This window comes from Agelaius phoeniceus, chromosome 15, assembly GCF_051311805.1.
Source record: "Agelaius phoeniceus isolate bAgePho1 chromosome 15, bAgePho1.hap1, whole genome shotgun sequence".
In the NCBI taxonomy this organism is placed as follows: domain Eukaryota; kingdom Metazoa; phylum Chordata; class Aves; order Passeriformes; family Icteridae; genus Agelaius; species Agelaius phoeniceus.
Genome location: NC_135279.1, coordinates 4,987,066 through 5,004,121, shown reverse-complemented (window position 1 = coordinate 5,004,121; position 17,056 = coordinate 4,987,066). Strand labels below are relative to the sequence as shown.

Sequence of the window (17,056 nt, the reverse complement as noted above, 5' to 3'; positions counted from 1 at the left end):
GTGACTAAGGCTGATAGAACTTTCTCCTGTGCTTGCAGTGGTTCAGACATCACTTTTATCTTTTCTAAGTCCTAATGTATCACTGGGGAGGGACTTCACTAATTCACAGGGAGCCAAACTGCTGGGAATTTAGGGCTTGGATGCTTAAGCAAAAATGATAACCAACATAATCAGGCTGTGATTGGGGCAGGGAGGTGCAGTGATGGAGGAGATCCAGAATCACATCTGTGTGTGCCCAGGGAACCACTGTGGCTGGAGCCAGGCTGTGAGCAGAGCCCCCATCCACTGAGGTGTCCCTGCTGGGGTGTTTGTCCCTCTGGCAGGTGGGGTGGAGGCAGCAGGGATTTCCAGCTGCTCAGTCCACCTGTGGAGATGAATCAGTTCCACTGTCACAGTAATGCAGCCAGGAGAAGTGTGCAGAGAAGTTGGATGGAGGGAAATTTGTCCATTAAAACTCTGCATTCCATAAGGAAGTGGGACATTTAACAGCACTGCTTGAACTTGCCAGGTATATTTATTTACTTCTGTCCACACTGAACTGTTTCCAATAGTGAAAAAGTGATTATTGTACTGAAGTTAGGTTTCTGAAAAGCAGGTAAGTCTTAGAGGAGGGGCCTCTCCCAGGACTTGTTAGTATTTGCTGTTCCCCTGAAAACCTCAAAGGAGGCATATGCCAAGCTGAAAAGAGAGCAGAGCTTTTCAGTTCCCTTTCAAGTGCTGGCTGGAGGGGGAACCACAAGGACTTTCCTCTTATGTTGACTGCTGTAATGATGTGCTGTACTATTGAATTTCCAGGTCTAACTGATGTGGATCAATTATCTGAGTTTGATGGGCCACCTGCTTGGGAAACTTCTGTAGTATTTATAAAAGAGCTGGCAGTGCTCTCCTGGCAGGAGATACTTTTATATTCTCTCCTGTGGAAGTGCTGTCCAGGTTGAATTATAAAATGAACCAATGCCATGCTGGCAATGGGATGTTACTTGGGTTTTCAAGTTCCACAGTAGGACTTCCTCAGTGTGCAGTGCAGGACAGATAATTAGCTTAAAGTATGAGCCAAAACTTGAGACCAATTAAATGTTGCACATAAAAGCTCCTTTGTGTGAGCAACACTCGAGCCTGTGTCAGCACAGGGTAAGTGCATTGCAGGGTGGCACCCAGGGATTGTGGGTGGTGCTGGCAGCTGTGACAGCTGTGCTTTGGGAATAACCCAGGCAGCTTTTATCAACACACTTGCCATGGGAATTACCATCCCTGCTGCTCAGCACCAAACCCACCCCTCCTGCTCCTGCAGAGCCCTGCCTGCACCTGCTGCTCCTGTCCAGGTGTGTCCCTGCCAGTCCTCGTGTGCAGGAAGGGGACGTGCAGCACACTCCTTTTCTTAACAACGACAGGATTTTGGGTCTGGTCAGTTATACCTGTGTAGTCAATGAAATGAGCACTGTGGAATTGTTCTTACACAGGATTTTTATTCTGTGTTTAATAGCTGGGGCAGAATTTCTTACAGCTTGCCAACATGTGAGGCATCTGCAGTTTCTCCCAGCACTGAAATTCTTCAGCAGTTTTCTTGCTATGACAAGGATTTGATAGTCACTCTTTCCCCACAGAGTATTTCTGACCACAGCATACAAATATTTAAAATATTTTATTTAGAAACATCTGGCTGCTTTAACCAAAAGAGAGATTTCTTTGGGATTAGGTTTATGAATTTAAATAAAAGCCATTAGTTGTTGGCTTGGTTTTAGTTTACTTGTTGGCTAAGAAAATAGCCTTAAAATATACAATTATATTTTCTGAGTGTGCCTGTTTTGTTCTTCCTTCCTGTCAATCCTATATTTTAATTCACCTTATGACTGAAGGATTCCCTTTGCAGAGTATCTTTCTGCACAAGGTGCAGTTACAGGTGTGTGAAAACCCTTGAATTTTTAACTTCTCTCATGGAATGAGATCTTTGTACTCTTGAACTTCCAGCGTGTGTAGATCAGACTCCTTTAAAACGCAGAAGTGGAAATATTTACAGGTTTAGATGGGGTTTTTTTTAAGTTTGTTCAACTTCAAAGAAATTGAAGAGGGGTATATAATGTATATATTGCTGGCTATTTGTAATTTTCCTGGAGGAGTAAAGGAATGTGAGCAGATTCCATTTTGGCTGTTAAATCAGTGGAGCCCTGAAACCACGTTAGTGTTCCTGACATTTCATCAGAGCACTGATTTGGCAGCTCCTGACATTTGGATCAGTGACTAAACTTGTTTCCTTGTTGATAGCAAGTCATCTGCAGTTAGAGCAAAACAGGGCTCCTAGACCTGACAGATCTTCCTTTGCCTTGAAAATAAATCCTAACATTGCAAGGTCATTTGAGAGCTCTCACTGGAAAAAAGCTTCTGCTCTTAACCCTTATCTGGGTCAGTACTTCTTTACATTTCCATGGTCTTTACTGGAGGATCAGAAAGTGCTTTATAAATATTAGATAGTATTAGATAATCTTTCTGCTGAGTTTGATAAAGCAGTATTTCCTTCATTCCATGCTTTAGGCTCAGAGTAGTTAAGTGACTTGCCCAAAGGTAGAGCTGTGAATAAAATTTATGCTGAGACCAGGTTGGCCTTTCTGTACTGTGGTATTTTGTTCAAAGGGTACCTTAAGTGGCTCTACTGATTCAAGTGAAAATAGGATATAATATGCTTTATAAACAAGTTCAGGAACTGACAGGAGGGAAAGAGAATTATTATTTAAACAGAGGAGAGCACATTGTTGTTTTGCAGAATAAAGCAGAAGGGGTAAGAACACCTGGCTGCTCCCCTTGCCTCCCTAGCACTGGACTGAGAGCAGGCATGAGCAGGTCCTGGTTAGTTATGGACATTCAGGGATGCTATAAATCCTTTTTGCAGTACCAAGGGGTGTAGTCCTAATCCAAGCACACATCTCAGGCATTTGTGGAGAGCTTGAGGAGTCACATTTCATAGTTACAATACTAAACTCTTTTTTTGGTTTGTTTTTTTGGGTTTTTTTGGTACAGAGGCAGGAAAAGATCCTGTAAAATCTGACTTTATTGATCAGGTGATTCTGATCTCACATATCTACATAACAGTCATATTCTATGTACTCTGTTCTTCTGGCTTCACCTTAATCAGCCTCCTTATTGATGCTTGATTGGCAATTTAGGGATGGAATTCAGCTCAGCATGGGATTGTCTACCTGGAGTGAATGGCTCCTCTCATTGAGGATGTATTTTTTCTGGAATATATCACTTTTGCATCAGTGATTCTCCACATGACCTCCTTGCTTTTGATTTCCTATTTGCAATATCAGCTTTTCCACACAAAAACAATGATGAGCGGTATAATTAATTTTTACGTGTTTTAATTAAGTTTTCAGCTGCTCCAGTGCTTTTCATTATCTTAGCATGATCTCTTGCTGCTACCAAACATTACAATGAAAAAAACCTGTTGATTAAATAAATTATTATTTAAAAAGTCCCCTGCAAGTTGTCAAAGTAATTAAAGCTCAGCGATGCAAAGTGAATATAATGCCTCCTGCACAAAGAAATGTCAGGTAGAGCAAGGTACTTAGAAGGTCTCAGGAAACTAAAACCAGCTTGGGGCAGGTTCTGTCAACTCTGCAGTGGTTTGTGTGGCACCTCATCATCCTTCTGACATCTGGTGCCATTTGTGTTATCCCAGTCATGAGGCTGAAGGGAGCCCTTGATGCCTCCAGGAGCTGAATTTGCAAGTTGAGCAGAGATCACCATTATTAATATGGGATGATACAGAAAGGTTTGAGTTCTTGACAACTTCTGAAACTCTGCTTTGCAGAAAAAAATACAATATTTAACCTGCTGCTAGATAGGAAAGAAATTGATGGTACCTTGTCTCTCAGGGGTTTATTTTTAGAGGAATTCATCTTACTCTATTTCACTGGTAAATTAATCTGTTCATTGGGTTCTTGGGTAGAAGACAGACATTGCTTGGCTGTTGCCTGCTTAATTATACCCTGTAATTTTGATTGACAGTGGAATATGCATTGAAAAGCAGCTGGAAGTGTCTGTCAGCTACTTCAGAAACTGGTGAGGAATCTGTGCCTCCTGCAGCAGCTGCTTGCTGTGCTCACCTGGGCCAGGAGAGAGGCTGGTGGATGGCTGGGGGGCAAAAGCAAGCAGCCAGCACTCTGTTCTGACAGTCAGAAATTAGATGTTCAAAGTGTGCCACAGCTACTTCCAGCAAACACTGGGCTCCCACTCAGAATCTGAGGGTTGAGGATGAAGAGCTTGTGTTTCTGTGTAAGGCATTAATTGGGATTTCTCTCCGCTGGAGTGCCTGGGAGGATGCTTTTGCTGGGTTAAATTGAGATTCTTAGAGTGTGTTTGGCTTTTATGTGTGGCTTCTAGAACTGATTCTCGGTATTTCAGTAAATTGTGTGAGACTCCAAGTCATGAAGGTAAAGGCACTTTTGGGGACTTTGAGGGGGGTAAAATGTGGGAATGGGGGGAAATTGAATGAATTCTGTTGAAAGCTGTGAGCTATAAAAGAAAAATACTGAACATTAATGATGGTGTGTGAAGTTTGAAGCTATTAAAATGCCTGGGAGACAGTTTGTGCAGGGCTGAGCTGGTGCTTTCAGGGCCATGTGCAGATATGTGGGGTTGGCCTGGTCCTCATCCCCCATTTCTCTGTCTGTGATGTTCTGCTGCTGCTGCATCACTGTCCTTCCTCCTCTTCATCACACCAGTGTTGTGGAGGAGAAGGAGAACAAAGGTCCTGTCAGAACTGTAATATTTTTGCCAGCAGCCTCCATTTCCTTTTTCTGGGAGTTTCATCCCAGGAGAGCCTCCCCCAGGGGTGGAAGGGGAGGGCATTTTGGCATTTTCCCTGTTTGCCAGCAGCTGCGAGCCAGTGACTGGTGAGAGAACAGCAGATGGAAATGAAAAGCTGGGCACAGCCCTAGGGAATGTCCCCAGCTGGGCAGACCTGCCCAGGCCAAAGTCCTACCAGCAGTGATCCCTTCTTTGGTCAGCATTGGCCCAAGGTTTGTTGCCAAAAGGGAACTGGAAAGGGAGGGTGTGTCCATTTGTTGGGATGCTGTCATCAGGTCTGGTGACAGCAGCAAAAGGAGAATGTGGGCCATGGGGACAGCCCTGGGGACAGTTCCATGAGGTGCTCTTTGCTGCCAGATCACAGCTCACAGCTCTGACTGCAGCTCTCCTTTTCACCACTTTTAAATGGGCATAAAGTGCCATACAAAATAAGCAGGATTCTCCATTCAAAACAAGGAGTGTGGCTTACCAAGTGATTTAAAAAACTGTTCTTTCAGAAATGTCTGTGCAACATGACTTGACTGATTTACCTTATAATGGCTCAAAGCCAAGAACATAATGAAATTGTGAGCAGAAGAAATTACTCTAGTGCTTCTTCCCTTTTGCTATCTGCTGATTTATTGGAAATGCCTTTCATTCAAATAACTGTCCCCTTAACCCACATGCTGCCAGAGCCCTGGGAAAGAAAAGAAAAGCAAAACAGAGGCATTGACTGCTCTGGAGGAGAAGAGAGTCAACAAGCTTAAGCATTGTTGCACTGTGTGTTTGCAGTTCTGGAGGCAAAGGGAAAAAAAGAGTTTATGGTTTCAAGTGTAATTGTTACTCTGGGAAGCTGGAAGCTTAAAAGCCCAATGGATAGCTAATAAAAATTTTGTGATGGCATGTCTCAGCTCTTCTGACATGGGCTGTTTAAATCCTGGACTTGTATTGCAATAATACTGAGATATTCCTCCCTGATATTGATTCTCTGCCCAGGCTGGGGCTGCCTGTACATCCTTTCTCTGTGGTTCAGGAACGTTGGGTCTGGATCTTCATGGCTGAATTTCCTGAATTTCCTCTTTGTGCCCTGCCAGCCAACTCCAGCTTGGTGCAATTCCTCTCACCTTGAATCAACAGCAGCTCCTAGAACTGCTGACAAGGGGCCATTTTGCATAGCAAAACAGTCAGTCCTAGGGATTTTCTTAATCTGGACCAGGAGAAGGAAGTTTCATCCACAAGTAACCTTTGGCAACAGGGTTTATGGGTCTGCCAGTGGTTTTATCTTCAGCAGTGCTCTCTGGGGGAGCAGGTAACATTTTGAGCAAAAGTTTTGGACAAATGCTGCTTGAAAGACACTTGGAGCAGTGGGACAGGACACACATTGGTGTGGCCTTGTGGTGCCTTGTGGCTGGGATCTCCCAGAAAAAGGGCAGGAGGAGGAGGAGGAGGAGGAGAGGAACTGGGAGCTGGCAGGGAGGCTTGGCTGTGAAAACTTCTCCCAGCTCCTGGGGGCTGCCTCCAGCCCTTCCTGTGAGAGACAGAAAATAAATTGCTGCTGTCGAACGTTTTATTTGCACTCTCAGAATATTCATCCAAGGAGCAAAGAAAGCACCAGAGGAGTGTGATGAGGGCTCGTTTTTTCCTTTGCAAGCCAGTAGGAAATAATGCCAGAATCAGACACGGTGGAAGATTTTTGACAACATGGAAATTCCTCTTTGTGCACTGCCAGCCAACTCCAGCTCGGTGCAATTCCTCTCACCTTGAATCAGCAGCAGCTCCTAGAACTGCTGCAATTTCTTAATCAGTGGCTATTCAGCATGACTTCATGAGTGAACCTTTCCATTGTAGGCACAGACCGAGTGTAGCAACTAAAAAGCTTTTGTTTCTGTCCTTCTGGAAGAACAGATAGAGACAAATAGTGGCAGAATTTCTGGGCAGTGCCTCTGTTAGTTGGTGTCTGTAAATTCTTCTGAAAACTGTGGAGCTCTTTTGAGGGGGTAAAAAAAAAGTATAAAAGTAAATTTAATGCAAAGAGATGTTGTTGATCTGAATATAGTTAAACAGAAACTTAGATTCTTTCCATTTGTCAGAATTTCTATAATATTTTCCTGAAGAGATGTTAAGGACTGAAAGTTTACCAAATCTCATTAGTTTGGGGTAAGATTAGGTAGAAGTTTGGGGTAGGTAAGTTTAGGAAGAAATGAGGTTTTGTCTGAAAGAACAAACACATGTATAGATGATGTTCCTTTTGAAATGAAAGTGTTTTTGAGCCTCTCAAAACGCTTCAGGTCCACATTGGTTTTAGATGTGGCTTTATCTATCTCCCACTTTCTGCATCAGCAGATGGACACTGTGTCCATGCCATGGCAGTGGCAGATTTTGCACCTCATCTCTTTTTCAGTTTTGAGACTGAACAAGCTGTTTATTTCTGGTGGATGTCCAAAAGGAACATTGGTGGATGCTGGTAAAACCCAAGGTTTGGGTTGGAAAAGTACATCCTCAGTGGAGGTGGAGAACTTTCTCCTAGGAAAGCAACTGAGTTGTTAAAGTTTGGCACAGCCCCTTGGGGTGTTGTTTGGAGCTGGCTGTAAATCAGGGGCTGTTTGGGACTAGAGGAGAAGTAAAAACCCCTTTACTGTGATCAGGCAGCCCTCAGAAACTCCATATACAGGTAAAGATTGAGATTAAATTGTCAGTGTAACCACCTGTAAAGCTCTTTGAGTTTGGACTCACTGATCAAGACAGAGCAGGCTGAAGAGGCCCTGAGACAATGTGGAATTTGACTCAAAATAAGGGGTTTTTTATTGCATAAGAGAATATCAGCTTGCAAGAGAAAAATAACAACAGTTCAAAGTTGTGTAGCTAAATATTGTGCCTCAAAGTTGTGTTGGAAGGGGAATTTCAAAGATTATTCTGCAGCCTTGCCAATTAAAAGAAATGATAAATATTTGCATTCATGGATGCCCTGGAGTCCTTTCTCTAAGAAAGAAAGAAAAGGTAGAACAAGGTTTGGAATTCAGTACTTGCTAAGAAAATAAAGACCTGGGGCTGTGCACAAGTGCTCACTTAATCCCTGTTGTATTTGTTGTTTCTTTGACACTTCTCTCTGTTACTTCCACTGATGTCTGGTAGATGGCATTAGCGTATAACAAATTTCTGAACTTCTTTTCTTATTGGAGGGGGTTGATTTTTCATCCATTTTACAGATAATGCTGTCTTTTTCTGGCTAAGCAGTTTTAAAGCATTTTTTCCCCTCAGTGTTTCAGTTATGATTTGACTAAATGCTTATATTATTCAACATGCTTTTTTCCCTCCTCCTTGTGCCATATAATTATTATTTCTTCTAGAGGGCATCAATCACTGAGAAAGAAAAACTTGATATTTTCGGCTGACTCTGAATTTAGAAGCCCTGTTATATTGTGCACTGTTTATATGCAGAACCATATTTATTTTGTATTCTCCTGGCTTAGAAAGGGGGATGGTGCTCTGAAGGGAGAAGAAAAATGTCTCACACAGAGAGAAAAAATGCAGATACTCAGAGTAGCAAATAGAGGTCCTTACATATAGAGTTGAGGACATATTTGACTGCTTTGCAGAGAAAGAAGCTCCATAAATATCTTTTGTCTTTTTTAGTCCACATCAGCATTTTTAGCTAATTTTGTGTGCTCCAAGAAAATTAACAGGACTTCCATGACAAGAGACAATTTTGCATAGGAAAACAGTCAGTCCTAGGGATTTCCTTAATCTGGACCAGGAGAAGTTTCATCCACAAGTTTCATTGTGAGGTTTCATTCACATCCATCCATAACCTTTGGCAACCTTTGGTTTATGGGTCTGCCCGTGGTTTTATCTTCCTCAGTGCTCCCTGGGGAAGACATTTTTGTGCTGAGATGTACATATTTGTCCTTGCTTTTAGATTCAAGAAGCAGGTAACATTTTGAGCAAAAGTTTTGGACAGGTGCTGGTTGAAAGACATTTGGAGCAGTGGGACAATGCTTTTTTTGGTTTTTTTTTCCCCCACATTCTCCCCACCTCAGAAATAAGACTTGTTTCCTTCATAAATAACCAGAAGGGTTATTCATAAATAGCAGAAGGGAGAAGTGGAGTGCTGGGGGATCAGTTTTGTGGGCACAGTAATGATTTTAAGCAATCCTCAAGAGGTGTCTGTTTAGGAAGATGATCCTTTGCAGATCAGATGTGCTTGATAGCAAAGAACTAAAAAATGATAGAGATATCTTTGAGGTTAATTTTCTATAAAGACTATATAAAGGCAAAACATGCTAAGCACCAGGTTTTATTCAATCTATCTAATTATGAGCAACTAATCAGCATAATTTTCCTGCATTTTCAACCACATTTCCTTGAGATTGAAGTATTTTAGGCAATTACGAAGAAATGCCAACACCTAATTGTGACAAATTTTATCTTTAAGGAATCCTTGGGGTTGTCTTTATATAGAAATGCAAATAATTAGGGACAGACAGGGCTAAGCACTCTCTGGGTGCTGGCATAAGAGGCATTTTTGTGGTGCAGACTCACTGCAGTGAGTAAAGAGCTGAACACAGGTAGCCAGCTTTCTTTTCTTCTCTTTTTAATACCTCCTAAAGCATGTTGGTTTAGAGGTGTTTCAGGACCTGCAAGCATTCCTTGCTTCAGAACACAGGGCCAGCTTCTGCCTCCAGTGGATGAGGGAAGTGTGTGGGTGCATTTCTGTCCTTTAGCTTGCAGCAACCTGTGACTCCCAGCACTGAGGTGGCATTTCTCTTAAATGGACACCACCAGGGCTTCCTCTGGGAGGAGGATGGACCAATTTCCCATGGGCATCACCACCTGAAACGTGCTGTCCTGCTGTAGCACAGCCACAGGCACCTGCAGGTGGAGGTGTCCTTGCTGGGGTTTCTCTGCTATGTTGTTTCCCCTCTCTGCCATCCTGTCTTTATGGTGGTCTTCTGCTATTATTTGCAGGCAGGTTGTCTTACAGCTGTTATTGCACCTTTCCTTGGCCTCTGTCATCTCTCCCAATTACTGAAATTGTGCTGATTGTGGGCTGCTCTCCAGTACAGAAATAGCATGTTGTTGTCATGTAGAGCATTAAAATTCATGGACTGTAGCCTGTCTGTTTCTTGCACTTTCCGGATAGGCCTGTTAACCTTTGAGGATTTGCTGTTCAGATCTTGCTGTACAATAATAAAAACAGGGAAGTGAGAAGGAGCCCTGCTGGGAGAAGATTTATGTGTTGGGATGATGAACCCATAAAACTCAGTGGCTGTTCCAGACCGTGCTCCCAACACGTGTTCCCCCACCTGCTCCCATTCCAGCCTAGGAACCACCTGAGTGACTGAGGTTACAGGAGAGGCTCAGGCTGTGCTCCTGTGCTGCAGGCAGATCACTTCAGCCTCCATGTGGCAGCCAGGATGGAGACTTCTGTGCCACCCTGATAAGCTGCTCCCAGATTGGTGTGAGGATGAGGATGATGATGATGATGATGATAAATAGCTGCAGGGTGAAGGGGGGAGGCTTTGCTCAGCAGCACTGATGTGAGCAGAGCCCAGTGCTGCTCCTGCCAGATGCTCTGGAACTGAGAAACAGTTGGTGCAGAATTCACATCTAACCCCACTGCTACAATGCATTTTTTGTGACTTCACGATCACACTTCTCAAATGCATGTGTTTATTTTCACAGACAGTTGAGGGTAAATGCTCTGCATTGATTTCTCTTGTGCTGGTCTGCAGTAAGGTGAGGGGTTACAAAAACACCCAGCTATTGATTAGAACTGTAGAATCACAGAATATCCACAAGGATGATCAAGGTCCAGCTCCTGGCCCTGCACAGGACAATCCCAAAAAATCCCACCCTGTTCTGGAGAGCGCTGTCCAAGCCCTCCTGGAGCTCTGGCAGCCTCGGGGCTGTGCCCATTCCCTGGGGAGCCTGGGCAGTGCCCAGCACCCTCTGGGGAAGAACCTTTCCTTGACACCCAATCTAAACCTCCCTGGCACAGCTCCAGCCCTTCCCTGGGTGCTGTCACTGTCACACAGAGCAGGGATCCGAGCTGTCCCTCAGGAAGAGCTGCAGTCCCTGGTGAGGTCTGACCTCGGTTTTCTCTTCTCCAAGCCTGGTGAAATCAGCTGCTTCTCATAGGGCATCCCCTCTAGACCCTCATCTTTGCATTATGGAGAAGGCAGGACAGATTGGAAAATGAGAATAAATCACAAGGGCACTTAAAAAAAAAAAAAAAAAGCAGAAGCAAATAAACTTTTTAAATTAACAGTTAGTGACTTCATAAACTGTAATTGTAAATATAGCTCTGAGTGAGGCATAACATGAAAACTCCTCTACTTTTGTCATAACCTCCTCTAATTTTGTCATAAATGTGGGCAGGTAAAATCCCTCACTTTTTTGGAACATCTCTCTTACCTCCCTGACAGCTACTTTGCCCAAAAACAGTCTGGATGAAAGACAAAAAGCACCACTCTCTCCTTTCCTCTCCTTGCCCTCTCTTCCTTTGTGATTCTTATTGGATAATACCAAGAAATCCAGGAAGGTATTTTTAGCCTGAGGGAATGGAGAATTTAGGGCAGAAATGATGTTGACATTAATCACAGCGGTGATGAAATTCCACTTCAAAATATACGAATGTGGCAAGGTTTTCCCTGTGTCCTACTCATGAAAAGAAGATCCTGTTGCTGCCAAACCACAGGATGTTTTGCTCATGCAGAGGAGTCACAAAATGAGCCTCTCATTTTTCTGCCATATGGGGATGAGTCTTGCAGGAGGAACTTTCATTGCATTCCTCTGCCTCTGCAGTGAAGATTCCTGCAGTCTCTCTCCTGTACTCTGAAGGGAACAAACATTGTTATGGCCACCTTTAGCACGACTCTTGGGGTCACAGAGAGATTTGGGAGCAGCAGCAGCAGCCCTCTGACATTGCAATGAGGGTTAAACCTCACCAACTGCTGAATCAGATAAATGTTTGGAAGAGGAGAGCAGACCAAGTGCAAATGGTCTCAGCAACTCTCTTGGATGTTGCAACCTTTATTGATGCTGTTGAACATGCAGGAAATTCCTCCTAGCCCAGGCTCCAAAACCTGCTTAGGTATAGGAGAGCACAAGGAATCCTCTCAGAAACTGAGGGGTAATAGCTACAGAAATAAAGGGATTTCCCAATTAAATGCCTTTTTACCCTTTGTGATGTCCTGCCAATAACTGAAGCAGAGATACTGAGATTGAGAGGCCCTTGAGTGTATCTCTGTAGAGAAATCCAGGTCTGGAATTTTTGCACAGTGGCCTTTTCATGATCCTTGGAGCACACATCCTCACCAATATGCCTCTGCCATACTCAGTTCTCTGGCAAAGGTCAGCTGTAATTACTGACATGAAAGCATGCATTTATTTCTCAAGCCATTGCATCTTTTTCCCTTCCTTGTGACACAATCTCAGTGTAGCTTAATTTTCTAAGGAATTAGCTTTTTAAACCTTCCCCAGTATTCTCAATTGGAACTTCAATATGTGAATATGTGTGTGTTTGTTTAATATATCAGCACAATCATTCTTTAATGTGCTACAGCTCCAAGTGTCTGCATTCTGTCAGGAGCTGCTTTATGAACAGCACGTGCCTTAGCACCTCTTGCAGAATATAAGCAGAGGGAAAGAATTTGCAAAATTTGGCCAAAGACTGCTCACTATTTTGGTTACCAGATCTGTTGTCTCCTTGCTGCTTGTTCCAGAGTGAATGTTGTACATCAGGTTTTAGAATCACAGAATGCTTTGGGTTGGGAGGGACCTTTAGAGGTCATCTGGGCCAAGCCCTCTGCAATGAGCAGGGACATCTTCAACAGATTGGTCAAAACCTTGTTCAGCATGGGTGGAGGGACCTCTCTGGGCAGCCTGTTCTGGTGCCTCACCCCCCTCATGGTGGTAAAAAATGTCTTCAGCTATATCTAGTGTGATCTGGATAGTTTTACTGATGGTGAGAGCCTAATGCTGCCACAGGAGGAGGAGGAGGAGGAGGGCAAGAGTTCTCCTTAGGCCAGATATTATGGATGAAGGTCGCTGCTGCCCATGTCAGGAGTCTCACAGGATCATGCAGAAGTGTTGCTGTCCAGAATGACACCCCAGAGCTCATTAAAGCAAATGTCCTGGGCTGACAGGCTGCCTCGTTAGTGTTCTGCAAGAGTCCTGCTAATTGCCTGGAGAAAATACAGATCTGCTGCCCACGGAAATTGTTCTGTGGAGCCAAATTTGGGAGCATTGGGTGGTGCTAAACTTTGTGATATAATAGGATACCTAAGTGTAAGTACAAGCAGAGCTTCTTTCTTGACAGAATAAAAATAGTCTGGGTTGGAAAGGGAAAGGCTGTGATGAGCACAGGCTGCTGAGCAGCTCTGCCTGACCAGAAACTGCTCTGCATCAAATCTAAGAGTGGCACGTCCATACTCAGAAACTCTCCACTACAACAGACCTAGCAGAGAAACTGAAATGTTCCCCCAGGAGATGATTATTGCAGGCTGAGGTGACTGTGTGTCGTGGTCAGAGCACATATCTAAGCAAAGCTCAGAGAGCAGCTCTGTACCTTGAACCTAATTTCTGAAAGAACGGGGCCTGAGGCTGCTCAGATAAGAGTAATGAATTTGGATACTGTTAAGACTTTAATAGTAGAACAATTATTGGCCTTGCCAACTGAATATTTGCTCTTATATCTGTATGGAATTAATCTTTGCAGTGGGTTTTTTTTCCCCTTGCATTTCTTATGCCAGAGGAGTAGAAGCCAGGGACATGGCACATCTTTTTGCCTGGTGACACCCATCCTGCTCCCTTGTCATGCTGCAAATGGAGAGACCCTATTGTTTGTAAATGAAGACCTTTCTGATTATTGATAAATAACCTCTGGATGGGAAGTATGACACATGCTGGCTGGAAGAACAGGGCTCTGTAATGGTAATATTGCCTTGAAATTACAGCCCACGTAGTTTGAGAATTATTCAGGATAATTACATTAATGTTGCCAGAGAAATGAAAAGGAACACTTTCCATTCTACCTATTAACAAGCTCTGCTGGCCTTAAATTATTTCTGAGAAGAGCCTGAAAATGGCTGAAATCATCAAAATAATTACGAAGCAGCAGCTGGGGTAGAGGGGTGGGCTGGGTGAGGTCCTGGCTGTGGCTTTTTTGGCTGACAGGTGAACACTGTGCAGCTTTTGTGGGGAAAGGAGCATGGCACAGAGCTTTAGGGTTGGGAACACTGCAGGCTGCAAATGGCTCAGGGAGTCTGCAGGTTTGGACCCCAAGGAGAAAAGAGCCCTGAGGAGAAAGGAGCAGGCTGCTCTCAGTGTAGGTGTTGCACATCAATGTGTGCACAGGGGAGCATGAGCCTGCTGTAGTTCTGGAGTGCTGGGTACTTCCATCCTCCCACCCTCCCTTGCTGACAGCTCTCCTGAGCCTGTGCAGTGGAAGGTGCCTTTGGTGATGACTTTTTGCCACTTTGATCCTTGTCTCATAGCAGCAGCAGAGATGTGAATGTTTCTGAACTCCAGACCCTGAGCAGCAGCTCTCTGAGTCTGGCCTCTCATAAAAGCTCAGTCCTTCTCCTGAACCCAGGCTGTGTTTTTGGTGCAAGCAGCACTGACTCCTGCCCTGACCTGCTGTTGCCCAGCTCACCTGTAACATTACTATGAAACCAGGACTTCTTGCTGTGTCTCCTTAGATTTGCTTATGTTATTGCACTGTTTGCAAAGTCTGAGATGAATAGAAGGGGAAAATTTAGTACTCAGATCTAAATAACTCAGTGTCATGGGAATCAAGGTCTCTAGGGTCACCTGTGCTGATACTGGAGTTTCTCATCTGTGTGAAATTTAGAGCATCCTTGGAACGCCTGTCTACAAGAGCAGCTCTGTCCCTCTTCCTCTTTAGTCTCCAAGAATTAGCAGATCTTGCATCTCATGACCAGTCCTATATTTATCCTTCTTTCTAAAAAGTAGCCATATTTATCTTCTGTGGAGAAACTGGAGCAGTGGGTGAGGATGTAGGGGGATGCAGGCACTGCAGGTCTGGCTGTTCCAGCACACACATTTCATTTTCTGCCATTTCCTTTGCACTTGTCCAACAAGTCCATCTCAGCCCTGTGTGAGTGCTTGATGACCTGTGTGCCTTCAGCACTCCCAGCACTTAAATAGGGTTTTGCTCCCTGCCATCAAGTCAGAATCACTCCCTGCACACACACACACACACAGGGAAGGGTTTTCTCCCTTCACTGCAGCATTCACTCCCCACACGTGTTTGGGGAACCCCCTCCTTGTCTCATGGCATTGCCCTCCATCCTCTCTGCATGCTCAGGGCTGGGTGAATCCATCAGCAATGCCAAGAGCTGCCTTCCCTCAACTTGGTGCTCCTGACCCAAAATAGTTCATTTCCTAATCCATCAGCTCCCTTAATGCTGCATTTAAGGAGATGGAGCTGAAATGAGTCTTGGCTTCTCCCTTTGCACACAGGTACTCCAGAGATCTCTTAAAAGGCTCCAAAGCTGAGGGTCATTTAAAATAATAATAATTTGGCAGATGATTTCTTTCAGTTGAGAGATTAAAAATATTTAAACATTTATATTTATTCTATTGTGATACTTTAAGAGATTTAATGGATTTTAAAAGAAATAATTTGGAGGGAAAGCTCAAACCAAGGGATTCCTTAATTATTTCAGATAATAAAATTTTCATTTTTACTTCTTCCTCCACTCCAGGTGCACCCACACCTGCGTTTACATGCTGATTCTTTCTGCATATTTGGTTTGCCCTGAATTTTTTAGGAAGGTTTGGGGAATGCTTGAGAGAGTTCCTGGAAATCTGCACAGCATGAAAATCTCAACTTTCGTTTTGTATGCAAATAGATATTATTTGTTAAATGAAATTAATCATGAATATTGATAATTCAGCAGTAAATATTAAATAAATTCCAGCTGCTTCTAGACAATGCTGTCAAAAGTGAGGGCAGGTATAAATGGTAGGAACTTTCCTTCCTGTCTTTTGTAGGTCTCTTCATAGTGTAGAAATTAATGGATCCAGGTGGATTGGATCTCCTGCACAAAATGGAAGTCCCTATGTGTTGCAGTCTCCAGCTGCAAAGATACTGAAGCTTTGAGGGGGGTTAATTTGTTTTCATCTTCCCAAAGAGCTCTAGTAGGTTTTTTTAATCCTCATAACCCTGCCAGTTCTGAGGAATAATAGCAGTTACACAGATAGTTATGTCGACATCAACTTAAGGTTTATGCTTGCAAGGTTCATATATTTTTGGTTGTGCTGGCACTAATACAAATGATAGCTCAATAACAGAAAAATAGAACAATCCCAGAGCCACACTTCTGATGCTTGAAGTGTCTTTAAACCCTGCACCCAAATGAGAAAGAGATAAAAACAACCTACTCAAAGTGGCTTAGCTTGAAGGAGCATTTTATGTGTTACTTGATGACAAAATAGTGAGGCATTAATGCAGTTTACAGTAAGACACCCCTGAAGTTATCAGTGAGGTTGGTGTGATGCCTGACAGATTTAATGTAAATATTTATAGACTTGGCCTACTAATTATGCCAGTGGAAAAAATGCAGTATTAATGCTGTCACCTCCCCATGTCTCTACCTGCCAGCCTGCTGCTAGCTCACATAAATATTCTGAAGATAGAAAGTACATCACATAAACAGAAGAGATCATTTAGATTTTTAATAAGGGATTAAGTTATCTCCAGCAGCAGTTTCCAGCCTGTGGGCCACAGACATATGGGAGGCCTGGGGACTATCCCCAGGGGAAAAATGACAGGTTAAGAGGGGGTTTTGTAAGGTATGTAGGAATCTCTCTATGAAATGATTACAGGGGTATGCATCACCTCTGTCAAATATTTAGGGGTCTGCACAGCGAGAAAAATTTGAAACCCACTGATTTACTGTATTTATGTAAAGAACTGGGTAATCTTAAAGTGCTGTACTGCCATGTTTTAAATGATTGGACTAATGATCCTGCCAGAGCCAGGCTGCCATAAAAAGTCCTGGACCACAAAGCACTAAAGCATGTGCTTAACTCAAAACACACGGCGAGCACTGGAGTTACTGCCTGCCCCATCCATAGCTGGTTTGCTGAATAAAGACCACAGGGAAATTTAAGACAGAAGGCACGGACTGCTATCATCTTGCAAACAGCTCTGCAGATGCCTGATTGTCTTGTACAACTGAAAATCTAATTATGTGAATCTGCAGTTCATATTTTTCCGTTTCAGCTTATTTATACCCAGAGA

General features: G+C 43.5%; 1 protein-coding gene across 4 annotated transcripts in view; it reads left to right on the top strand.

Annotated features, from left to right (window-relative positions):
* The window catches only part of SGCD (sarcoglycan delta), a 307,095-nt gene that overhangs the window by 157,815 nt on the left and 132,224 nt on the right, over positions 1-17,056 (top strand). The window lies entirely within an intron of this gene.